This window comes from Rattus norvegicus, chromosome 4 (assembly GCF_036323735.1).
Source record: "Rattus norvegicus strain BN/NHsdMcwi chromosome 4, GRCr8, whole genome shotgun sequence".
Taxonomy (NCBI): domain Eukaryota; kingdom Metazoa; phylum Chordata; class Mammalia; order Rodentia; family Muridae; genus Rattus; species Rattus norvegicus.
The window spans coordinates 142,769,761-142,795,801 of NC_086022.1; the positions used below are offsets into that span (position 1 = coordinate 142,769,761).

Sequence of the window (26,041 nt, forward strand, 5' to 3'; positions counted from 1 at the left end):
GGAGTTGGTTTTCTCCTTTCACTGTGTGAGTTTCAGGGATTAGACTCAAGTGGTCAGGCAGAACCGGAAGGCATTTTTCTCCCTTATAAAAAGGAGAAAGACATACTTAATGAAGTCCCACTGGGAGTATGGCCCAGACCCCTGCAGACTTATGTCTGTTGGATCTTGAGTGCAATGCTTTAACCACTCAGCTATCCTGCTCACACAACCGATTCTTCTTGATAGTGGGCTTGGGAACCCATTGACTGTTGGCCTTGGTCACAGAGAGTTCAGCTCTCGCCGTTTGCAGAGTCTATCATTTGAGTTCTAGATTCTCTCTGTTAAGTGATTTAGAAGTGTTTGACTCGTCTGGATGAAAGCTAAAGAAATTAGGGTGCAGTAGAAGCCAGACGTTCAGATGGGAAGGAGCCATTGGGTGCATGGTAGTGTTGAGCTTTATCCAGTTGGCACGAGGCTATCAGGAGAATGTTTTTACCTGAAGATAAGAGAAAACTATTTTTAACAAAGTGAGTCCCAGAAACTGGAAGGAGCTCATGCTTCTGCTGAATTTTGCTTCATAACCCCTCCCCGTGTCTTGTTCTAAAACAAAATCTTGAGTGGAACAGAAATGAAATATTTTATCTAACGACCATAATGTCACTTAGAGAGTCAACTCCTGACCCAGCGTTGACCATGTTGGTCACTGTGCTGAGAGAGGATGCTGCCCTCATTAGCTTAGTTGGAGAGTCATATCCCTACACTGGGAAGGGACTCAGTGTGTCACCTGAGGTCACATGACTAGAGGTGGGAGGGAGTATAGGAGTTTGGATCTCAAGTTTGGCTGCACAAAGAAATCACCCAGAGAGCTATGAAAAATCCCAGGAGCTCGCACCCGCTGTGTTCCTGATTTAATTGGGCACTGGGATTTTTTAAAGCTCCCTGGATAATTCTCTTGTGCAACCACAGTTAAGAACCATTGCTAATAGCATCAACTACCAGCTTCCTTGCTGAGGGAAGGGCTCATATAGGCCTGGCTTTTGCACCCGGGACACAGAGAAGTGATGCTTATCAGAGCAGGGGCTGGTTCCAGGGGGACCTCTTGTTCCGTCCCAGCCTTGGGGTCAAGCAGGACCTGGAAGAGAATTTAACGCAGTGAAGAAAGTAAACTAACGGCTGTTCAGTATTGTTTAAAATCATCGTTGCATATTAATGATTTTCATTTTTAAGTTAACAGAATTGTGCTACGTATGATTTGAAATTGATAGACCTTGCAGAATACTTAAATTGGGCTAATGAATGTGGATTTCTTCAAGTTGCTTTGGTGATGTGAGGATTGCAAGCGTTCAGTTTGTGTTGATGTCTGTTGTCACCATGTTGTGCAGTAAATCTTTGGAGTGTATTCCTCCCAACTAAGTGAGATGCAGTAGCTTTGGACCAATACCGTCGTCCACCTGCCGTCTTAACCCCAGGCCTTGATAACCCCTCTCCTCCTGTTAAGCTTTTAAGATTTCACGAATAAGTGAGGTTATTATACAGCATTTGTTTTTTCTGTGCCTGCCTCATTTCATCTAACATCATGTCCCCCAAGTTTTTCATCACAAACAATCAAGTGGCTGTTTGGACACAGGGTGAGGACATTAAAGTAAATAGGAACTCTGCAGAGGATGTGAGATGGTCTGTATGTTCCCTGGTACTAGGGTCAGTGTGGGTCTTCCTTGAATGTGTCTCTGGTGTCTGATTTGGAGAGACTTTTGAAATCAAAGCCTCAGTCTGGCCAAGGCCATTCAGTCTCTCTTTTATGTCCTGACTTAGTCCTACAGGTAGGAACCAGACAGTGACTTGGTTTATTGACTTTCTAGGTAGTTCCTGGGCTGTGAACTGCTTTGTGATAGTGGGGACATCTGGTTCAAAATAAGTTGTGCTGCAGGCTTTGTGAATATAGGTCGGACCTTCCTAACCTCTGAGCGCTAAGTTTGCTTGCCCTGCACGTAGGTAAGGAGCCTGGCAATCTGCCCCTGTAGGCCTTTGCAGAGCTAGACACTTCTCCACCCTGGGAGTTGGGCAGGAAATATTTTAAATTTTTTTGAAAACATCTCTTCGGCTGTAGTGTAGCTTGTCTATGTCAAGAATTCCTCCCCATCCCCACATGAAGAAATAGATCTCTCTTTTGGAAGAGATTGTTGCCTTTCCAACTATAAGTACATCTTTTGAAGTACACGGTCATTTCGGTGGCTTAGAAACTGTGCATGGGAAGATGAGTAGTTTGTAGTTTCTGGTCCGTTCTTCACGGACCCTTTGCACCCCGCAGTTGAAGCAAACACATGGAAAAAGAGAGATGCTGGCAGCAGCTCGATGGGATGATGGAGTCTTTGTCCAAGGAATCAGCAGAGCTCTTGACTCACTTGGATTTGGGCTGGTTCTCATGGCTGGCTTGCCAACTGATTTCCCACAGTGAGAGCCATTTTAAACTGTTCTTCAGTAAATGGGGATTGGAGGGAGCCTATGGTCTGCTCCCTGAGACTTCTGACTTTGTGGAGTTCCTTCGGAGATTTGCAACCCTGCTGTTTAATAATATGGAACTTTAGACCAGTGAGGTTCAAATCGAAGTTCCACAGGTTTTTACCTGTATGACCCTGACCAGAGTCACCTCTGTGAACCTGGCTACATCAGCTTTAATAAAAGATAAATGTGTGTGTGTGTGTGTGTGTGTGTGTGTGTGTGTGTGTGTGTGTGTGTAGAATTTAGTTCTAGATGAAATGTTGTTGGTTGTGACAAGGTAGGTGGACCTGGAAGAAAGACATTTCAGCAATGAAGCAAGCCAGAGGAAGCCTAAAAATTACCTCATAAAAATCGAGAGAAATGAACTGTTGGAGGGCAGACCAGGAGGGGATAATGACCAGACTGTAAAAAAGATTAAAGATAATTTTTTTAAAAATTGAGAGTAAAATAGTGGTTACCAGACGCCACAAAGTGGTTAAAGGAGGGAGAGGGATTAGTTAGTGCGTACAAGGTTAGGGGAAACAGGTTCTGGTGTATTCTAGTGTAGAGTAGGGAAGCTATGGCGGATTATCACACAGCAAGCATTTAGAACTACCTAGAAGAGATGACTTTGGACACTTGCATCACAAAGAAGTTATAAAGGGATAGGATGTGGCCTCATGGTAGAATTCTTGCCTCATGTGTGAGGCGTGGATTTGACCTCTAGTAGCACAATAAGAAAACAGAAGCAAAACCATAACTATTTAAGGTGACCGACAAGCTAAGGGCACTGATTAGATTACTAGATAATAAACACAGGAGTTGAAATATCACATTGTGCCCCTGCTGTGTGTCAAAAATCAAAGCAAAGCAGAAACAATAAAATGAAAATAAAAAGTAACGTAGTGCTTGATGAGTCTTCTTCATGCTCCCCTTGTCTGTCTTACCTTATCCAGTTCCTGCATGGCACCCATATTCATAAATGGTAGCAGAAAGTGTGACTCCTTCAGTGACATGAGCATTAGCTACCATTACTCTGTCTTTCCCTGTCTCAGGTTTAGGGTGTACACAAGGACTCCCCAGTCTAAATTCCTGGCCCGTTGCTGTCCTGTACAGGTGGAGTGTACTTGAGAAACTAATTTTCTGAACTTGTTTGCTTTGCCTACCTTTAGAGTGAGGCTGTGGATGTTTCCTTCCTTACAAAGGTAATAGAATTGTAATATGTGGTCACATGTGGCTCACACAGGGCTTAGGACCGATGGCTCCTTGGTCCCACTAGCTTTTCTTGTATACAGTAGTGCAGAAGGAAGAGTTAAGCATTGAGTGCCCTTTCTTTTCCCTGATGATTTCAAGTGCATTTTCAAAATGCATTTCTCTTTTCATGTGTGTGATTTCCTTGTCCATGTCTCCTGGCCCCCCAAACTTTGTGGGGGAGAAACTTGTGCATCTGTTTCCTATAAGGCAAATCGTCCCCATCATCTGAATGAATACAAACGGTGTTGTTTTTCTCAGTATGATATGGTTTGGATGTTTTGGAGTCTGTGCACAGTGGGGCAGAATCACTGTTTTCTCTGATGGGTGTTGCTTTGCCCATAATATAGAAAGAATAAGGAAGACAAACATCAGATTGAAACCAGGAATAGAAACTTTGTGGTCAGTGAATTCCTTTCTCTGCATTCTCTTTTGCTCTTCCCATTCCTCCACATCTCTCCCCCCTTGAAGATACTAAATATAAAAAGCATTTCTATAAAGGAAAGATGGAAACTCACAGCCAGTCCCCATTTTCCTCTCGGGCCTCTGCTCCTTTCGCATTAATAACCTCCAGGGTTGTTGGAGTAGAAAGAAGGGAGTGCAGGCTTTGAGGGAATCAAACAGGCTTTTAGAATTGCTTGCACTGTCTGTTGTGTAATCTCTTTTCTACATCAGGGCAGTGGTCAAGTTTCTGTCCTTAAAAATTTCACTGTACTAGAACTACCTTGGCCTCAGATTGTTCACCTTGAACATATGTGACCGTATCAGCATTTAGACGTTCTGCAGCGTTTAGATTTATAGAAACCGTTGAGCTTTCTGAAAGAAGCTGTTAGAGAAGTTTACATTTAAGGTGGGAAGCCAGGCATGGGGGTGCTACAGAGTGCAATCCCAGCACTCAGGAGGCTGAGGGAGGTTTGTGAGTTCAGACCTGCCAGGACTACAGGGGAGATCCCGACTCACAGAGAGGGAAGGAGAGAAAGGACAGAGAGTATAAGAAGGGGTAGGGTAGGAGAAAGAGAAATTGGGAAGGGAAGAGTTGAAGTGAAGGAGTCAGTCTGTAGTGTGCAAGCATGTTCTGGGTGTCTTCCCTGCCCTTGGGTTCCATGTCTTCCCACAGTGTGACAGATTTCAAACACTTATTCCACCTAAGCTGATGTGTGACTGAGGTAACATTGTGCACCAGCTGATGGCTCGGCTGATCCGGGGCAGGTGGTATGAATAGCAAGTTGAGTTGAACAGTAGTTTCCTTAGCTGGGTATGGTGGGAGGCAGATCTATGTGAGTTTGAGGCCAGCCTTGTCTACAAATCAAGTCCAAGATAGCTACGGCTCTGTTACATAGAGTATATAGAGAAACCCAGTCTGGAAAAACAAAAACAAAACAAAACAAAAATCCCCAAACAAGCAAACAAAAACCAACCCTAGAAAGAACCTTAGAATTTTCTGGGGAGACTTACCCACTTCATTTATAAATTGATCACACTGATAGATCATCCACTTCGTACAAAACATTGTCCTGATGAATGAGTGCTTTTTATTCTCTGTGATCCACTTCCTTGCGGTAGATCTTTATGTTCCCATTATGCAGATGAGAAAATGGAGGCTCCACTAAGTTGAATAACTTTCTCATAGACAATCACTTGCCCTTCCTAGACTGGTTATTATTTACTGAACAAACATTTATTAGTTTCTTTCTATATGGCTCTGCAGGCCATTTATTCTCCAGGGACAAAAGTTACCAGCATCCTCTGGAAAGTCATTTGTTCCCACACCACAGCAGTTATATATGCAAGGGGAAGGGAGCGGCACAGTCCTTTCCTATGCCCTGTGGGCTGGGAGCAGATGGATAATGACACTCTTCATATGTGCTGTCTCTCTGGTTCTGCAGCACCTCCCGAGAGTAGGACACATCTGTTTCATACCTAATGCTATTTAGATGTTAGGAACTGGTTCAGTGTCATGGCACACCTGAACACCAGAGTCCTGAGGGCTGGACTCTGTGCTTTCCCAGCCTTTGCTCTGTAGATGGTCTTAAACCCCTGCCACGAGGGTTTGGTAAGGGCATGGCCCTCATCACCGGCATGGATTTTGCTTGAGAATATAGACAAGATGTTACTTTTCTGTTCTTGAATTCTTCCTAGCTTCTATTCAGGATTATTTAAATGGAAGGCTAGGAAAGAAGGAAGGAAGGAGAAGGAGAAGGAGAAGGGAAGGGAAGGGAAGGGAAGGGAAGGGAAGGGAAGGGAAGGGCAGGGCAGGGCAGGGCAGGCAGGCTTGGACCCTTTGGTACAACAAACCTTCACAACAGAAGCTCAGGAGTATTCATAATGTCCACATGATTGGGGCATGATTTTGGTGCCGTTAAAGGCTAGCCTAAGGCAGTATAGCCAGTGTCAGAACATTTCAAGCTAGGTGTTGGCTGAAAGTCTCTAGCTCCTCAGCCTGGTCCCTGACACACGACAGCCTGAAAGTCTAGCTCTTGGGATGAACCTGGGAGAAGTGTACCTTGCTTTCCTCGGTGAGCTGTCTGAGGCCCAGTGTATAGCTATGGATTTGAGGTCTAAGCCTCTGGCCTTTTTCCTTTTGCCAGACCCTTCTTCATTTCCAGAGTGCTTGCTGGATGTCAGTTCCTTTCTGCTCTCTGAGGGGTCTTGGAGATTTAATAACCTGTCTTAATGGGGAAAGAAGGAATGAAGTGTTTTATATTTGGTCCATCCACTTTGTAATTAGCCTTGAAACTTCCTGGCAACTTTGGTGGGTATCTCCACCGGGAGTGACCTATTTCAAGGTCAGGGATACAAATAGTTAAAACCTACTTACTGGATCCTAGACCTGCTTGTGGTTAGGTCCAGGTAGGACACTGAGAAAAGGATGCCATCTGAGGCCAGAGCTAGAGGCTGGCCAGTGTTTACGACAAACTGCTTCGTTATCTTGGAGGAACCATCCTGTCTTCATGTGTCTGTTTCCCCATTCGTTAAGTGCAGTTTTAGTGAAGTGTCTCCCCAGATCCGTTCCAGCTCCAGACTGGAAATGGGCAGGTTCATATTTCACAAAAAAGCATCATGAGCCTGGAGCTGCCTAGAAGTAGATCCCCATTTCCCTGGGATTACAAGTTGTCTCTGTCAAGATAAAAAGAAACAGCCAGACTTTCACCCGGAGGCCAGAAGGAGACACAGCCAGAATCTTGGGTCACAAAGGTCTTCCAGGGTGACTATAACAAGCTTGCTGGCTTAGCTTTCTTGCAAACCCTGTTCCTTTGCTGCACATTGTTTTAATTGTTGCTAAGCAACGTTCTCCCCCACCCCCCTTCTTTTTGGCAAGGCATCCAAGGAATGAACCCATATCTTCTTTAGTTTTGAATACCCACATGCAAAGGGGAGGGCCCAACTTAAATTTTGTTTGTTCTTCTGATTTTAATCCAGGACAGGAATGCAGAACTTACTCTTTGCTTGTCTTGTTAAGTAAGGAGGGAAAAAAAAATCAGTCTGTTTAAGGTACATGTCAGATGCGTGCCATGGGGCAAATTGAAGCTATCGCCCAGTGCGAAGCTGCCTTGTAGGACAGTCTCTTGCAGCTTGCTCTTTATTCACAAAGTCGATTCAAATTTAATGAAAAGATTAGTAGGTTTTTATAATCTTCATTTCAGATTTGCTAGCTTATCTCAATCTTGCACCAGTGGACTCCATTGAATGGGGACAAAGCCGTAATTTAAATCAATTCCCTGGGCAACCAAGAATGGTTCCAGGGTGTTACACAATCAGTGGGGCGGCATCCTGTAGCTTGATTATTGCAGGAGTCCCACACACCTCTCCCAGTAGCTCCCCGTGTTTCTGCCCACTTTCTTGAAGATCTGAGGTCTCCCACATAATGAGTAGACACAAGTACTCTCCTGCTCCGAGTCCATTCATTTTTGAGTATTTGAGTCACCGTTGGGAAGTAGAACTCAAGTGTCCGTTTCATATTCACTTACCCTAATAGTTAATTCACTTGCTAATGGAGAATAATTTTCAGCTGTTTATCCTGAAAATGTTCCCAGCAAAATAAATATGATTAGCGTGCCACCTAATTCAATCCCGCTGATGTGATGTGCCTTCCTCCATTCAAGAACAAATGGATTTTGAAATCCCAGCCAGAGTAATTGGGTCAAATTGTCATATCATTGTATGGTCCTCCTGACAGCTGTATGTAGTGGTTGATTAAGGACTTTTCTTTTGGCACAGGGTTTTTATAATCCTGTCTTGAGGGCATCAAGGAAGATGAGCTCTCGGTGACTCACTTGGGCTTATGATAACTTTGTCTCTTCCTCATCTGACAAGTGAGAAAACTGGACTGGGGTAACTAGAGTCATAGAATGACGCTGTGTCAGAATTGGGGTTGGATTGGACCCAAAGCTTCCTTTTATTCTCTGGGGCCACGGGTTAAAACAAAACAAAGTTTTGTCTCCTTTTTCTATGTTGATAGCATGCCCTCTATAAACATAAATAAATGGTTCTGAGTACTTTGTATAGTCTTTTCTTAAATTAGTTAAATCAGTTTTCGAATCTTATGGTTTCCTTTATATACAGCTGCCTTTTTAATCTGAGGACAATTCTAAAAGGAAGGTACTCCTCTATGGATGGGGAAGCTGACAGAAAAGGGTACAGTGTTTGCTTTCAGATCATATAGCTAGAAATGACAGAGCCCGAATGGAGAACCAGGCAGTGTGGCTGCAACACAACTACTTTACCTTTTTCTGTGTCTTCCCCAAATACATCAGTGTAAACGAGAGATACATGCGAACTTCCAGCATTGTGTTTATTACCGCTGTCTTCTACTCTTGTCTTCTGGCCTAGACGTTGGGGCATATGGAAATACCACCAATTGCCCTGCCTGCCAGGCCCCACGCCTGTAATGTTAATCCTTAGTAGAATCCGATTGTACAGGAGTCAGTGTTTTTCCTGGTATGACATTTCATGGTTCCCAACCCAACTGTGTTTTCACTGATGACATTTCAAGTCAACTGGCCTCTGATCTTTAAAGTGTGCTGTCTCATGCTGTAATCTCTTTCCAAACTACACAGGGCTGATATATTCTATAAAAGTTTGTCTTCTCCCTGGAACTTTGGGCTGCGTTTGGTCTAATATTTTTGCTACATGTTGGATCTTGTTTAGCCCCCCTAAAGGTCATGTTTGAAAGGTTTTGGCAACAAGGATGTGGTGGTACCTTTAGGAGGTGTGGCCTAGTGAGAGGCCATCCTGGACTCCTAGGTGTTTTCCCCCTTGTTTCCTGCTGAGTTACTGTCCCACCACAAGCTTCTACTCTTCCGCTCTACAACAGGGACAACCAGTCATGAGCCCCAAAGCTGTGAGCCAAACAGCCGTTTCTCTTTATAAATAGATTTTCTCAAGCATTTATTTTCATGAGAGGAAGCTGATCCATCCTCAGAAGGTTTTGTTTTTCTTCTTTCTTATTGAACTATAATGTCCAATCTTTACTGTCTCCTTGATGTTTACAGTTTCAAGATTCCTTGGCTGCATCGGACCTGGTCTTCCTCTGATAGAGTCATAAATGTAACCTTGCGATGTGGGCAATGTTACTGTCCCTATTTGACAGCCGGGCACCTTCTCTGTAGAGAGGGCAGGAAACCAGGCTGGCCTTGGATTTGAACCCACGTCTAGAGAACTGCAGAGTGTCTGCCTGTAGAGTGCATTATAGAGTTGTGCTTCTCAGGGACCGTCTGGGGCCTCTTGCTATATACCAGATCGAGCAGGCATGTTGTTCAGGGAGAAGAAAGTTAACACAGGGCCAGCCAGAGGCCAGGTCTCAAAACAGCAATGCAAGACAAGCTCTACACTTCGCATCCCACTCCTGGCCAAACACCCCTCCCTTGTTGGGCGCTCCCACCTTTGTGTCTGTGCCTGAGCCCTGTTTCATCCATCTTCCTGTCTCTAGAGGAGTCAGTATAGAGCTGAGGGTGTGCTTGGCTACTGGGAGCTAGTTGATTACTTTCTAACTCTGCTTTGAATAGATATTTTGTGTCCCAGGGACAGTAGATCTGAGGTGAGATTTGGGGCTTTTTTAACAGACTCCTGCAGGATGCCTTCAGACAATGATAGGTGCCTTCTCCTAGTCAGGTCTGTGGGACTTGACTAAGAAGAGAGTACTTTAGTTGTAAAGAGTTTGGTCCCGACCAAGTCCTGATTTTTTACTCCTGCATTTAGTCGTTTCCTTTGGTTCAAAAGGGACTGAGCATCTGTTGAGGACTCAGAGAGAATTTCTGCTCTGGGACAGAGGTTAGGTAGATGTTCTCCTTTGACAGTCTCTGTTTTTGCACCAAAGGACCCCAGCTGTTTTTCTGTTTGGCTTCCTGTGGAAACCCCGTGGTCAGGACGTGGATCAGCAAACAGCTGGAGAGAGTGCAGATCCAGCGCTCATGCTGAGAGGTTCTTGGTAAACCAAATGGGTTCAGTCTAGTGGTGGAGAGGGTTGCAAAGGAATGGAGAGGTGGAATTACTGAGTGTGTGAAACAATGAGCAAATGGCAAAGCCAGAGCCTTCCAAGTTAAGGTCATGGTGAATGTGTCTGCAGTGAGTGAGAGCGTTGCCGGGGAAGGTCAGTAGAACAGAGTGTGTAGGAGTCCCAGCTGTGGGCTCAGAAGAGGACTGAAGCCTTTGCCTGCCTTTTACAAGCCCAGTAAACTCTCCAAACCTTAGCTTCCCTACCTGCTGTTGGCAATAATTAATAGTGCAAATATAGTGGTATTGTTTCAGGATGGCCCAGTGTGTGTGAAACACTGTCCACATGTACGCCCGGGTTAAGTGCTCAATACCTACATAATTACCACCTTTCAGGGCATCCTCAGAGAGATGCAGCATAGCTCTTGCTGTCTTCTAAAACCTTGATCTGTGTTTTAAAGACTTTCTTCATGAATCCATAGGCAGACCAATTTTTTTTTTTTTTTTTTTTTGAGACAGGATGTTCTGTGTAGCCCTAGCTGCCTTCGCTCTGTAGACCAGGCTGGCCTTGAATTCGCAGAGGTCCGCCTGCCTCTGCCTCCCATGTGCTGGAATTAAAGGTGTGCTGCTCCTACTACCTGGTTATGCAGACCAGCTTTAACCTTCCTGAATTGTCTTGATTTATTGAATACGGCAGTCAACAGGAAGGACCTTGTAGACAGACACTGGCCTTTAGGAAGGAAGTCATCAGGCATTTTTTTTTTTTCACAAGTCTTGATAAGCCCCAGTAAATGACAAGTCATTTGCGTGTGATGGTAATCCTGTCTTCTGTATGGAATTACAAATGTATCAGAGAGAGAAGAGGAAGCAGTGTTTCTCTTGTCTGAGCAGCAGGCCCCCGGAGACTATTGATGCATAGAAGGAACATGAAGTGGCTCTGCTCTTCCTCCAAAGACAGCTCTCTGCCTCTACACCCGGGGGCTGCAGCTTCAGAGAGGTTTAGGCCATTTGGCCTGCTCCGCCTAGCTCCAGGGGCAGTCACACTTCTGAAAGGGTTGTTCCCTGATTGCTTCTTCGGTAGCAGTGACCGTTGTCAAGTCGACAACGGTCACCCAGAGCTGTGTGTGGCTCATACCTGGGGCCAAATTTATGCTCTTCTCTTAGTGTTGCTTTGGAGGCAGTACAGGGAGAGCATCCACGGATGAGGGGAACAAGACACGGCTCTTCAAAGAGCCGTTCTTTTCTCCCTTTCTCCTTGTGAGACCAATAGCAGCTGGTCATCAGCATGAAGAAAACTAATCTGAGTTGTTGTAAAAATTAAGACAAAAACCTCAGCAGTTATTCCTTTTACTGACGTGTAAATTTTTTTTTTCCTAGGCTGGTATTTTTCCAGGTACATTTATGTTCCACTTTGGGTGCCTCTGAAATGTCTGGATGTTTTATGCTGCTAAAATTATATGTGTCTAAAAATGTTACTAGTGATGACACTTACATATACGCTCATGCCAGCAAACCGCTGAGCCCAGCCCTCTTTCCACCCCTCTGCCATCCCACTAATGTGTTATTTGAGGCAAAGGGAAGAAACAGAACTATCCAGCTCAGGTGCAGCCATCAAGCCTGTCACGAGAATTTTGTTTTAGTCTTGTCGGCAAAAACGTCGTGGGGCATTGTTGCCATAGTTTCAGTGAAAAATCTGACCTTCACTATAATAACATACAGTTAGAACCAGCTAACTGGTTTTCTAAAATTAGTATTCTCCAGTACGTAAAGCGGCCAGAACAGAGTATTTAATTAAATATTAGCCAGGGCTATAAAAGCCAGAGGGAATGTAGTCCCCTGACCTGGGCAGAGGAGGAAGGAAACCCATAATCCCTCTTGATTGGTCCTTTTTGGAAGCTAGGAGAAGTTGAGTGGGGTTTTTTGTTTGTTTGTTTTTGTCTTGGTTTTTGAATATCAACATCGGTTTTATTTTCAGAACTGTCAGGAGTGAGTTTATACAGCTTGTCGAGAGAGCCAAACATCCAGCACTCTTTCCAGTCGTTTCCTACAAGTCACAGAGTTAACATGGAACCGTCTGAAAGTGCTGCCGGGCCAGGGCACTGACAAGGTCACTCCTTCAGGTCTGGGAGTATGTGTGATGTGAAGGCTCATATTTCCTGAGGGAAATCTTGGTGTTTTGAGCAGTTCGAACTTGTTTCTAAACTCATACTCCTTAGAATGCTTAATGTGTCATTAAATGGTGCCAGCATCTCGATGTCGTAAGTACAGTTGTGTTCTTTCTCCTCCAGCTCCACAGTCCGTCCCTCATTGAGCAGTGAGTCCCTGGGGTTATCCCCAGGGTTTGATGAATTTCTATCGTGACCGTTCCATGTCAGTTGCCTCTTAGTAAGTTTTCTCTCATATAATTTTTATGGCTTAGCTCTGCAATTTTACCTTAAGATGATTATTAGTAGAATTTGAAGGGCGGAGTACACTCGAGGGAAGATGGAGTACCTGTTTGCCTCTCCTCTCCTCTCTCTGGCAGTTTTGCTTGTTTCTGTCCTGGTGTCTCAGCTGTGGTAATGAAAAGTGCATCCCTGGCACGACTCTCAGAAAAGCAGTCCCTCACATTAGTGGATGGTGAATGTGACTGACTGCTCCTGAGGCCATCCACCTGAATAGATCGCAATGGCCCCTGCCCTGCAGGAATTTATAGTCTTAGGGCTGAGACAAGTAAGAAGTACTCAGTGGATTGTTCTTGGGAAAGTTGGAACTCAAACATTTCATTCCATTAGGTCATTGTGTCCAAATAATTTGAATTCATCTTTGTAATAATAGCTTAAAAAATGCAATGAGGGCTCACTGGAAAAGGCTAGGCATGCATTCTAAAGCACTTCCTGGTTTCCATTATGAGAATATCCTCAGGCTCTTCTGTTAATATGGATAACAGAATTGCTATTTAGCAAACCATCCAAGAGGTAACTTGTAACAGGCTGGCTGGCGGAATGGTCAACGAGAAAGCACTCTTGAGTTGAGGGTGATAGGCCTGACCCAGACACTTTATTGGCTCAGATAATCTCCACCGAGTGACATGAAATCCTGGAAGCTAGTGATCTCCTCCATACCCTTACTCTCTGTGGCCCACCTTTGTCTTTTTTTTTTTTCTTTGTTTCTTTGTGCTGTGCTCTTGTGGTTTTGGTGAATGGAATTTGGCAGGTAATTTCAAAGAAGTCTCAGCTGTTCATTTTTCCCCCTTATGTGAAGGCTTACTACTGGCTGGGAGTTTTTAATGTCTTTAAAAGGCTGTTTCTTTTTTAAGTCAATATCATAAGTTTATTTTTTTTTAATGTACCATCATCTTAAGTGTTCTTATTTCTTTAATTCCTGAAGGAACTTGTTCGTTCCCGAACTTCCCTTGATGATGTCCCCCTACCAAATCCCCAGAGCCTGTGGCTATGTTCCCTTTGTTGTAAAAGAAACATCACAGATATGATATGGACCTTGAGATGGGAAGTTCTCTCCTAGCTCTGGTTGTTCCTGATAAATCACAAGGGGAGCTGAAGGTTTAGGGTTGGTAAGAGATGTGAGGATCACAAGAGCCTGAAGTTTGTGGCCACCAACAACAGAATGGTACACTGGAAGGCCAAGGAAACTTGCTTTCTCCTGAAGCTTCATAAGGAACTCCCCTGCATACCTCTGAATGTAATTTGTGTGTGTGCGTGCGTGCGTGCGTGCGTGCGTGTGTGTGTGTGTGTATGATATGTGTACAAGTGCATACACTTGGGAAAAGCAGAGGTTAGATGTTAAGTATTCCTTGTTAGCTTTCTACCTTATTATATATGAGAGACAGGGTCTCTTAGTGAGCCCCGGGATACTCCTGTTTTTGCTGCCCTCTTCTAGGATTATGGGTGCAGGGTGTTAGGCCTAGCTTTTTGTGTGGGTCTCGAGAGACCAAGCTGTCTTTCAGCTTCTTAATGTCCTCTTAAATTGAATATGTAGTTGTGTGTACATGTGTGTGCGGGTGTGAGGTCAGAGGGTTACCCCAGGTATTGTCCTTTGGAAGCCATCCACCTTGCTTTTTGAAATATTCTCTCACTGGGACCTGGGACTCACCCTTTCAGCTAAGCTGGCTGGCTGGAGAGCCTCAAGTATCTGCCTTTCTGCCACTTCCACTATTGGGATTACAAGTATGGCTGCCGCCATGTCTGTCTTTTTATGTGGGTGTTGGGTATTGAACTCAGATCCTCATGATCTTGTGTGTACTATCTTCACAGCCTCCTGAAGTATTTTTATAGTTCCAATTATATAGAAAGTTTCTGCTTGTTTGTTTGTTTATAATTAGAGGGTGACTGAGTTTCACTGGCTTTTCTTGTCTGTTGAATTGAACATTGTTGAAAGTTGTTTGTTAAGGTTTTGTACTATTAATTTGGGGGGCGTGTGGAATGGTAATGATGCCATGGATTTGTGTATATGCTCATCCTCAAAAACCTATGTACCAAGCAAGACAGTGAACTTGACTATAAATAAAATTTGTAAAAAGGTAAGTTTCAACAGTGGATTTTGCCTTAAAGTTTTTTTCCTTCTTTTTTGTATAGTGAGGTTATACCCATGCATGATGAGATGGACAAAACTCTTAGTTTCCCAGGAAACTGTCTGTCATTACGAAGGGCACTTGTTTTTCTGTTATTGCTTTGTACATCAAAGCTTATTTCGGCCTCTGCTGAATAAAACGGTGGCAACAGTCATTTTTGAATTTTTACGGCAACAGCTTTAACTCCAATCATCTGCCATATTTTCGAAATGTGTCTCATAAGCTGTATCTGAGCAGATATTTAGAAGCATCCCATCTTTGCCTGTTAAGTAAAATCGTTAGTTCATTTACATTTGCCAAAGATGTCCAGAGAGTTAACTTTTTGTATGTGTAGGTCCTTTTGTTTGTTTTCTTGTTCTCTTTCATTGAAGATTTCTTTTTAAAAATTGCTATTCTGCCTGTTCCATGTGTTTAAGCTGTGCTGGATGGGGGTTAACTCTGTGTTTGTCTTGTTTAAGCTGTGCTGGATGGGGTTAACTCTGTGTTTGTCTTGTTTAAGCTGTGCTGGATCAGGGTTAACTCTGTGTGTTTGCCTTAGCGATTGCCCCAGATGCTTTCCTGTGCATGTTTAAGTAAGCCTGAAGTTGATGGCTACCATGTCAGGACAGTAAAACGTTTAAATACCCGTCCTCTCCCCTCAGAATATGCTTTTATTGTTCCTAGTGCCAGGGCTTTTTGTTGTTTATTTGTTTGGCCTTGCAAAGTAAGTATAATTTTGTTTCACATTGCCATTTTAAAAAGTGGGCCTGACCTTTGTTTTCAGTAACGCCATGTCTCAGATAATTCTTTTCTGCCTCAAGAAGATTCCTTAGCTCTGGGGAATTCTGAAAAAAAAAAAAATCTTCATTTCTTTGCGTCTTTCACTTTCGTCCTTCAGTGGTGTTTGCCTGGTATAGATTTGTAGATTATGAATGTTCCCCCCTTGAGATTTGGCTTCTTCTGTTTCTGTTCAAGTAAGTAGCAGAGAACATCCTGTGTCTTTTCTCTTTGCTGACATTCAGATCTTCTCTCTTCCTGTGATTTCTACAGTCTTCCCCCTGCGCCTCCAAGTGTTCATTTCCCTCCATTTGTTATATATAGTGTTTGTTAGGTTGGAGAATGGAGTCCTGTGCAAATGTTCCCTACTCTGTTACTTTTTGGAACCTTAGGATATCTTTTTTGTTGTTGTTGTTTAATTTTTTTATTTCCATTTTTGCTATTTAGCTTGGACTTTCTTATTTCACATACTCTATTCTTGTTTACTAAATCTGTCTTATGATCGTTAGAGAAAGAATTTTGTTTATATTTCTGTTCCAAAAAAATTACATTTGCATCTTCTTCAGGTGTTGGCCATTCTTATTCCTCCTCAAGCCTCCATTTTCTGTTCCGTCAGGATTTTCCTAAAGTAATTTATCCGTAAGAAGTTGTAATAGTTATATAGGGTATTGCCATTTTAAAGCATTGTGTTGTTGTGATTTGGATCACATGCTTGTACATTTTTTACATTTCATCTATGAGCCCTGGCTTGAAGTATACTCCCTCAGAAGAAATGATTTTCTTTGCCTGTTGCCTGAGGTGCTGCCACCAGGAGACTTCTTGAAATCAAATTCTTAGGTTTTTAATGAATTTTTGCTTTATCTATTTTCTATCTAAAAATCAACAGATTTCCAATGTGGGTATGAATTCTAGGGACAAACCAATATGAGGGTACACTCTGGTTCTAAATTATTATAACAGTTTTCTCCCTGTGGATGCACTGAATGTAAAAAGTAAGTTACCGTTATGGTTATGTAGGACAGACTTGTTTGGTATTTACTATATACACCGAGTCTGAGCTGTACTCAAGGGTTGCTCCCCAGAATTTGATATTGAGTGGACCAAGAGCCTTCTCTCATGTTTTACAGACAGCTCTAGATACCTAGAATCTTTTAGAAGTAATGCTTGCCTAAGGATGGACTTGAGCCCCTAACAACTTCCCTGGGTGCTGTTAAAATGTGTTTGACTATTTCCTCAAGCTTCTTGTTTTAGTTGAGAGGCTGGTTCAGAGTACCCCATCTGTTACACTCCAAGGAAAGGAAGTGCAAACCTGTCAAGTCTTTTGTTCACAAGTTCGTTATCTGTGTGAAGGAAAGCAGGCTACCAGGAGCTCCTCCAATACAGTGTTGTAAGGATAGACTCATTAGAGAGAGACTGATCTCTGTTTTTGAATATTCAAATTATAGGAAAAGGACTCAAGTTAGTCTTGGGTCAGATTTACTCCACTAAATCAGTCAGGTCCCAGGATTAGGCTATTCTGTGTTAATATGGAAGCTCACATGGAAACGATTTGCACTAATACCAGGTCACACTAAAGTAAACAAGCAAACTAAAGAGTCACCAGGCTTACCAAAGGTGCTAAGCAGATAGGATATCCCCTGCTGTGGATTCGGGCTTTAGATGGTTTCTTTTATCTGTTGGGAGTGCTTTTCACTACATTCAAAGAAGAGATAAATCCATCCAACTGTGGCTTAAAGCATAAATAAGGATTTACATTGTTAACTGTTAGGCAGAAAGCATTAGCTACAGTGACAGACTCAATATTGTTTTTAACTTCTCATTGGCCAGGAGTGAGTTGTTCTTTTCATAGCCATGCCACTTCTTGGCTTACAGAATGGCTGTGGTGGCTCCAGGTTGTGTTTATTTTCCTGTCAAGGAGTGAGAAGTGAGGGCAGCAGTCTGAGTTCTGGTCTCACTCCTCTCTATCCCAAGGCACTCCCTCCCTCCCAGCCTGCTACTTCCACAGGTCAAAGCTGTTTCTCCCCCCCACCCCCTCTCAAAGAGTGTGGGGGAAAGCGGCTCTCTCTTTCTCACATAGGGTTCAGAAGCCATGAATCAGAACTGAAAGTTTTAGCATAAACAGCAGGGTACATCTTGTTACATATCAATTGCACAGTGAGGAGTCCACCTGAGGTTCTGTACATTAGGTTTTAGTGTTTTTTTTTTTTTTTTTTGTTTTTTGTTTTTTGTCTTTTTTTTTCTGTTGAAGAACAGTGGCTTCTACCAGAAGCATCTGTTAGGAACAAGCAGTTCTCTATTTAGTTGAAGCTGTCTGTGAAAAGGGACTGTAAATGAATACAGGCAACTGTATGCTTCCCCAAATGGTATTGTCTTGTTCTTTTTCTATTGCTGTGACAAAGCAGGATGGCAAAGCTTGGGGAGAATGCATTTGATTTGGGACTCATGGTTCAAGAGCATTAGAGCAGTGCCCCGAACATGTGAATGTGTGGTCCTCCCTCAGCAGTTACCAAGATGATCATGAGGTGAATCTCCCTCTCTCTCCCTGTGTTCTTCCTGAGATGGAAGAAGGAACTCTCTGAAGGGCTGAGGTAGCTAGCAGGAGTACCTTCTCAAGGCACTGTTAGATGATACAGTTGCTGGAGCATTAGAACGTTCGTGTACCGGAGCCTTCCACTTAGCTCTCTGTCTTCCATTTTCCCCTCAGCTCAGCTTGGTGGAATTTACCCACTTTCTAGCTGAGGGATGATGGTGAACAACAGGTTGTGAAACTTGAGTCAGCTAAAAAGTACAGCAAAATCTTGAGTCTTCGACCCGTGTTCCGCTGGCACCAGAAGCCTTCAAGCATTGTGCTTTGCTGTTGTTGTCGTTGTCTTGTTTTAAACGTCATACACTATGCTAACAGATTGTGAGTTTTTCTAAAGAATGGGATTAATTTAATGATGCATGTATAGGATGGTGTTTAAAACTCAATAAAGTAAACCAGGCCAGGAGAGGACTATGCCTCTTCATTGTCTTAGAGTGGCTGTGTGCTGTGTTCTGATGTAAGTCCTGCATGACCACCCTAGAGGAAGTGCTATGTCAGGAAGTGTGAGCATGTCAGATAGGACAAGGAAACCAGAGGGCTGACTTCCGGTGTTCTGGAAGGAGCTGGACAACTTGAGTCCATACTTTGCTTTGTCTGCGACTACCAACTTGTCCTCCTGCAATGCCATTGTCCTATCTGGACCCTTGGTTCTTCATCCGTGATGTGAGAGTATATTAGACTTGATAAGAAAGCAGAACACGGGGTTGGGGATTTAGCTCAGTGGTAGAGCGCTTGCCTAGGAAGCGCAAGGCCCTGGGTTCGGTCCCCAGCTCCAAAAAAAAGAACCAAAAAAAAAAAAAAAAAAAAAAAAAAGAAAGCAGAACACAACTTCCTGCACGTCTATGCCATGCTAGGGCTGGGACTAATTCACATTGCGATAGCATTTGCAGCCATTCTTATCTCTGGTAAGTTTTAATCTCTGGATTAGGAAAGATTAGGCTTGACATTTTGTTCTTGCTTCTCATCTTTAAGAATCATACAGTCGGCCGGACAGCTCTCAGAAGGCAGGGACAGAGGTCCAGGCAGGCAGCTCTCTGAGTTCAAGGCCAGCCTGCTCTACTGTGAGTTCCAGAACAGCCACGGCTACATAGAGAAACACTGTCTTGGAAAAAAAAAATCACACAATATTTAAATTAGAGTAGCCCGTTTCTTTCCTTCATATTTATGTATATGAGTCACCAACATATGTATGTATGCATTTATTAAAGTCACGTACTTAGCCAAGAAGTTAAAACATTTTTTCTATACTTAGCCACAATGGGAAGCTCTAACATAAGCAACGAAAAGACTGGTTAATGCTCTCAGAAGCCCTATTTTGATTTCCCTCTAAATAACATGGATTTGGCTTTCTTGGTTGTATGTCAATTCATGGCTTCAAAGGACTTTTGCATGTAGGGAGGCAAAACAGTGTTGATATCAAAGGTTTCATAGTAAGACTCAATCAAATTCGAGTCACCATTTACTATTCGCAAGTGTTGTTGAAGTTTCCTTACACTGTAAAATACCATTCCCAGCAGAGATGGTCTTTTATGTATGTATCTTATAGGAACACAGTAATTGTTCATTCCCATCTCCTTGCCCATCTAATTATACTAGCAATGTAATTCATTTACCTGCCACAAGCATGAGCTTTAATCTCCCCGAGCCGATGCAGTATTGTGATACATAGGACCTAAGAAAAGGTACAGGCCCATTTATTTTAAAAAATTAAGTTCATGTTTTTGAATTAATTCATTAATTATAATTTCTGCATGAGCGTGTGCACAGGAGTGGGTATGTGCACCTGTGCGCACGCGGCAGCCTAAAGAGGCCATTGGATCCTGCAAGGCAGAGTCAGAGACATTTGCAGGAAGCTTGCACTCGGATTTGAACTCTGGTCCTCATGATTGACATGTGTAGCCAGCAGTCTTAGTTGCTGAGCCATCTCCCCAGTCCTCCTGCCTAATTAGAAAATTAACATGTATGTCCGTGTCTGCATGAGTGTTTACGTGTGTATGACCAGCACGCTTCTCGGCTTCTTTGTCTTCTCAGTGCTGGGTGTTGAACCCATGGCTTTTTATATGCTGGGCAGGCATTCTAACATGGAGCCACTTCCACAGCCCAGCTCTTTGGGGGCAAGGGTATCATTTATATTGCTTTGTTTCACTCTGCTACTTTAGATTGTTTTTCAAGAATCCACCTGTGAAGCAAAGCTACACAAGTACTTCATTGTGAGTCTTTGACCTTTGGCCAAACCCCTTCAGTTATTTCTCAATAGGGTTCAAAAGTCAGACTGCATCTCGACTCCCAGCAGAGGTCAGAACCTTGAAGGGTGACTGAATGGGCATAAGGCAAAGAGGTTTTTACGAAATTATCATTAAAAACTGCTTCTGAATGGAGTCTCTCCTTGGCTCAGCTCAGGTTTGTCTTCAATAGTGGATAAAGTTAATAAGACTTTAATCTGACTGTAAGTGGAAAGACACTGCCAAGATTAAATCAAAGTTGAATTAAAACCAGCGCAATTGAATTTATCTAATTAATTGAGAATTACGTCTCAGTCCGTGTTCATCCTCAGTTTTGCACCTTTGTGCCAGGCAAACACCCGGTTTGGATTAGTTACACATTTGGATTGACGTTTCCAGAGATATTCATGGCAACGTCATCTAAGAACTTGATGAGTATCTAGTTGTACATCTGTGTGCGAAAGTAGGACATTCTTATCTTTTTAGTAAATAATCAGCCCCGCATCTCATCCTCTGATGGTGTTTAACTTAGTACACCAGGCTTAGCAGATGTTTGATTTCCGTCATGCAGAAAATAAAGTTCAGCACCTTCGGCTGTAGCCGTTTACCTCTTCGAGACATGTACAGGCAGCGGTGAATGAATTCTTTGTCCTGTTTATTGGGCAAGTGCCAGTGACTATATTCCATGTCCTCTCAAGGTGACATAAAAGGCATTTCATGGAGGGGGAAGTCTCACTCAGGTTATGAATCTCATTTTAAGGCTATGGCTAAGTGGAATTTCAGATTTGGTTAGAGTTTAGAGGCCCACATTATCTCTCTAAACCAGAGGAACAGTTCCCAGCTACAAAAGTTGCACTGAACAATGGCAGACAGCTGGTCCAATTCTCACCACCCCTTGGAACATTTGGGTTGTTTCTTTCACCTCTCAGCAAAAAAGGACAGCTCAATGCAGAAGCTCGTGTCTGCCCTCCTGTTATTCAACAATCACTTTCAGGAGAGAAGGCTGGCTTTTCTTAGAGTACAAATAACACTCCTGATTAGTCTGTGCTGGGAAGTCAGCATATAAAATCTTCCTGCTCCTGAGGGTTTTTTTTTTTTTTTTTTGTTGTTGTTGTTGCTGTTTTATTTGTCTGTTTGTTTTTTTCCCTAAGACTAGGTTTCACTATGTAGCTCTGGTAGGGCTCAAACTCTGTATGAACAGCAAGCTGGCCTTAGACTTGATGGTCTGCCTGCCTCTGCCTCTTGACTGCTGGGATTAAATATGTATTCCATCATTCCATCCTGTCTGGCTGATTTGAACATACATACATACATTTATTTATTTTTATAGGAAATGTTGATGGTTAGAAGAATTATAGTGTGTAAATATTTTATAAATTTATTCCAAACATCAGTTTGCATAACTAGTTTAAATAAATATCATGAGGGCTAATAAGATGGTTGCCTTGGGGTTGGGGATTTAGCTCAGTGGTAGAGCGCTTGCCTAGCAAGCGCAAGGCCCTGGGTTCGGTCCCCAGCTCCGAAAAAAAAAAAAAAAAAAAAAAAAGAAGATGGTTGCCTTGGGTAAAGGTCCTTCCTGACAAGCCTGACAGCCCGGGTTCCATCGCCATTTCCCACATGGTGTGTGTGTGTGTGTGTGTGTGTGTGTGTGCACAAATAAATGTAAAAATAATGGAGTTTGCTTTTTGTGTGTGCTAACATGTTCCTGTGTGTATATACATGTTTGGGGATGGGGAGTGTCTTTCTCGGTTGCTCTCCACCTTGGTTTTTTGAGACAGGTCTCCCACTGAACCTGGAGCTCATGGATTTGGCTGCACTAGCTAGGCGGTGAGCTTCAGGCATCCTCCTGTCTCTGAGACCTCAGAGCTGAGCTTACAGATGCTGCCACACTGGCTTCCGACATGAGTGTTTGGAATCTGAACTCAGGTCCTCTTGTCCTGCAGCTGCTCTACCAACAGATCCATCTCTCTAGCTCCCAGTGCGTGGTTCTCAACCTTCCTGATGCTGTGACCCTTTGATAGACTTCCTCATGTTGTGCTGATCCCTAATCCCAACCATAAACTTATTTTCATTGCTATTTCATAAGTGTAATTTTGCTACTGTTATGGATCCTAATTAAGTATCGGTGTTTTTCAGTGGTCTTAAGTGACCCCTGTGAAAGGGTTGTTTTACCATGCACCGCACCCGTCCACACCCACACAGGACTCAAGACCCTTAGATTGAGAACTGCTGTCCTAGATTAAATACCGTATTGGCTCAATGCATTGACAGGAGTGTTTAGGAAGCATTTAATTGTGTATGAGGAGCTTGAAGTCAAAGTCACAAGTGACTAAACAGAGAGGCTTCATATTATTTTTCTCATAACTAAAAAACAAGTTAACTATTTTTCTTTAGTATCACATTGTAAACAAATAACAAATAAATTGAAAGACTCAAGCTTTTAAGCCCCCAAGAGTTCCATCACGAATGAAGCCCAGAAATGCTGTGTTTCTTATGAGTCTGACTTTTGCCTCCTTCCCTCCCCCTTTCCCCTTACTTTGGAGTCTCTGAACAGGTGATTTTCTTAAGGGTCTTTGGTGCTGTCTTCCATTACTCTGCAAAATTGGGTTCTTGCACTTCCCATTGTTGAGGTGTGAAAATCTAATTGGATCAAAGCATTGTACCCCCCATCCTGGGTTTTCATCAGTAACTTCTGCCGCCTTCTTCCCCACACTGTAGCTTCAGTTGCTGAGAAGGAACATAGTTTTAACTGTCACTTTATTTCTCTCCATCCATTGTCTGTGTTTCTTCCTGTGAAGTAGGTGAGTTTTATTCAGAAAAGGTCTGGTCTTTGGTAGAAGGAAGTGCAAGAAAAGAAAAGCCTGGGCCTTTCTATTAATGGAAAGTCAAGGCTGAGTCTTTCTTCCCTTTTCCAAGAAAATGAAAGTTCTCTGGAGACAACCACTCAGTGCCCTGCTTTTCCCTGGAGGACTGCGTCTTCTCCTGCAATCAAGGCCAAAGCATTTCCGGTGCTTTCAATCTCTTTATTGTTACAGCAGTCACCTGCCCAGACAGCTGGCCACCAGCAGGCCTTTGTAGGCTTCATTGCCTGTGGTTCCTCTAAGATGATAGTGGAGATATCTAGCCCATGGGCTATTTATTTTAATCGATTTTTTTTGTTATTTTTTCATACCGTATATTTATATGGGCTATTTAAAGACACCCAGAGGCTGCAGCAAACTAGGTCCTTGCAGCATGAGCACTATATGTACTTATACTTCCGTGTAACTACCCTACTTAAAGATGTGCTGACATTCACCTGCTACTGTTGTAGTAACTATGTTATGGGGGCTTTGTGTAAATTATGTGGTCCCTGGTACATGATTGCAAGCCAGTGTTATCTTTGTGCCTTGGCATATATGGTCCTAAAACATTACATGAAAACAACAAAAACAAAACAAAACAAAACAAAACAAAAAAACAAAAACAGGAGAATGTAAGGAGACCAGTTAACTTCCAGTTTAAAATTCACTCATGCTACAAGTTACATGTTTTGCCAATACGTGATGGAAGGAGATAACAGGAAATCCTGTTTGGCTCAAGAGTAAGATGATTCCACAAAGACCCAAAGTGGCTGAAGAAGAGAAAGATTGCCAGACTTTGTGTCCACAAAGTGCTGCCTTCCCCTGCCCATAACAGGCGTTGGTAGATGTGCTGGCCTGTGTATAAGGATGGACCACAGCGTGGGGAGATTCCAGCTCTGGCTTCTCACAGTGAATGTCTGGAGGCAAAGGCCTCAGGGAAGGAGCTTATGTGCTGCTTGTGTTTAGCCTGTCTCCTCCTGATTTTATTCTGCATGTATTAAAAACACACGGGTTGAGGATTTAGCTCAGTGGTAGAGCGCTTTTGCAAGGCCCTGGGTTCGGTCCCCAGCTCCGAAAAAAAGAACAACAACAACAAAACACACACACACACACACACACACACACACACACACACACACACACACACACAAAGGCCATCTGGTGTCTTGAAAGGAAAAAAGTAAGGGGAAGAGAGGGTGTTAGGATCTCACTAGCATTGCTGGATTTATCAGGTGGACTCTTACTCACCTCTTATTTTGGGGACTGACGTTGAGGGTTGAGCTATCGTGAACTCAGAAAGGTTTTCTTATGAACACAGCCTCATTATAGCTTTTATGTATAGGACTTTCTTCTTCTTCCTCCTCTTTCTCTTCTTCCTCCTCTTTCTCCTCTTCCTCTTCTTCTTCTCCCTCCTCCTCTTCTTCTCCCTCCTCCTCCTCTTCCTCCTCTTCTTTCTTCTCCTCCTTCAACCAGAATGCATCTTGTTGCTCAGTTTTGCCAAGAAATAGTTTTGCCTATGCTTCTTATCTTGAGAGCACAGTTTACATTTTAGTTATGAAGGGTTTAGTGGATGTTTTCAGGGTTGGCCTTAGGTCATAACAAAGCTAGCCTTGGCTTTGGTCAGTAACTTAACATTCCTTTAGTAAAAATGCCCCCAACATTTGCAATTTCTATAGAATGTGCTCTTTGGAGTATGGTAGACACAAAGATAATACTCGACCTATAGTGATTTTGATAATTTATAAATATTCATTCTCTTATTTCAGGGTGCACCCTGAAAACTGGAAGGTCAGGTCACGGTTGTGTTAATCCTAAGTTAAAGACCTTGTACTTTACTTATGTCTTTTACTTCCTCTTTGCTGTTTGACATATGGATTGTACTCTCAAACACCTTGTAATAGAAAAGACAGTTTGGTGGATCCAACTGACATTGAGTAGATTTTGTAGATACTGTGTTGAAATAGATTTGCCATTGTGTGCTAACATAGCAGAAATAATCCCATATATCTTTCTTGAAAAAAGTTTTAAAAATTCTTTTATGTGTATGGGTGTAATTGGGTGTAATTGTTGGAATATGTTCATGTATACTACATGCATGCAGGGTACCCTGGAAGGAGTGGTTGTAAACCACCATGTGAGTGCTGGGTATCAAACCTTGCCTTCTGCAAGAGCAGCTGGTGCGCTTATCAATGGAGTCATCCCCTCAGCCCTCTTTGTATTTTTAAAAGTCTGTTTTCTTTCTTTAAGTTGCTTATTGTAATGTTAAGGAAGACCTTGTTTGAACGATGCTTTGTTCGTTCTTACCTCCCCTGGGAGACTGTGGGCAGACGCTCTATCTTTCTTGTTGATATCTGCATTTCCACTACAAAGTGGAATATCTTTCAGAAAACTCACTGTCCACAAAAGCTTGTTGAATGAGTGTGCTGTTGAGTGAGACCAGTACTATTTCATTCATGGACGAACTGCCGTGGAACTTGCCTAAAGTCTACTTGGAGACAGACATGGTCCTTATTAGGGAAACTTACAAAGAAGATTAAGTTGAGCCATGAAAGATGAGTAAGAGATAAAGATGGATGGAACCAGGGAGGTTGGAACGAGGGAAGGACCATTCTAATACAGAAATCTTTTCTTTCCCCTCCCTCCCTCCCTCCCTCCCTCCCTCCCTCCCTCCCTCCCTCCCTCCTATTTGCCCTAGTTATTGATGATTAAACCTTCCAGGGAAGCATTCAGCCACTGAGCTCTAGTCTGTTATAAGACTATAATGCCTAGTCTGTTATAAGACTATAGTCACAGATATGTGAAGTACAGATGCACTATACCTTGTGAGTAAACTCTGTGTGATGTTGAGGTTGGAGCAGGTGACAGGGTCAGATCTTGATGCTCTTTTTTTTTTTAATTGGATATTTTTTAATTTACATTTCAAATG

At 42.9% G+C, this 26,041-nt stretch overlaps 1 protein-coding gene across 4 annotated transcripts in view; it reads left to right on the top strand.

Annotated features, from left to right (window-relative positions):
* The window catches only part of Itpr1 (inositol 1,4,5-trisphosphate receptor, type 1), a 323,105-nt gene that overhangs the window by 26,360 nt on the left and 270,704 nt on the right, over positions 1–26,041 (top strand). The window lies entirely within an intron of this gene.